The sequence below is a fragment of the Pan paniscus genome, chromosome 10 (genome assembly GCF_029289425.2).
Source record: "Pan paniscus chromosome 10, NHGRI_mPanPan1-v2.0_pri, whole genome shotgun sequence".
Taxonomy (NCBI): Eukaryota; Metazoa; Chordata; class Mammalia; order Primates; family Hominidae; genus Pan; species Pan paniscus.
Genome location: NC_073259.2, coordinates 53,932,819 through 53,933,761, shown reverse-complemented (window position 1 = coordinate 53,933,761; position 943 = coordinate 53,932,819).

Genomic DNA, 943 nt, shown 5'->3' with positions numbered 1-943 from the left:
GAGTCACATATACTACCCTTATGTGATTTCTTTTTTGTTTTTATGTTTCCTTATTCAAGATTATATAACTATTAATTTATATTTTATTTTTGAAGTTATTTTTATTTAACTTTTTAATCTATTTGATGTTTGCTGTAATTAGTAATGTCAGTTTTATTTTTTTTCTTTTCAGGAAGTTAGCCAAATGTTCTAGCACCATTTTATTCTCCACTGAACACTGCTTCCATCATAAATTCGTGCCTTAATCTTCATTTTCAGTCTTGTTAACTACTTGAAGAGTTGATAAATCTTGGAATTTCAGTCAATCAATTAAACAGTTTCGAAAACTAAGAGAATACTTTACTTTAACACTGCAGTAGTTCATGGGAGAATGCTTCCAACAAATAATTCATATTTTCACACTGCCTACTCACAGTCTGGCCAATATAGAGTAGATAATAAATAGGCAATAGATGGATGAATGAATTGTGGAAATTAGGAGACATCTTTTAAGTTAGATTTATTTTTCTTTGGAAGGGAGGTAGGTTTTAATTTCTTGCAAGGTTGTAATTCAGTAGAACAGGAAGGGAGAAACTAATGCAGAGGAACAGAAGGAATGCATGAGATGGAGAATGCCTAGAAATGTTTGAGACATTGATTAAGTCATCAGAAATGGAAACAAGTTTAGAAACAACTTAGAAAATAATACACTGTAGGTCTGATAAATATTGTAAGATTGGGAGTTTTTTGTTAAATTATGGAAAATTTTATATAGATAGAATAGTAGAACAGACCACATGAACCCATCTCATATTATCTTCAACAATTATCAGTTCAAAAGTTGTTATCGTTATCTCTATTTCCACACATTTCATCTTTTCCTCCACCACTGGATGACTTTGAAAGAAATCCTAACCATTTCAACTATAAATATTTCAGCATGTCTCTGTAAAAGTTAACGACT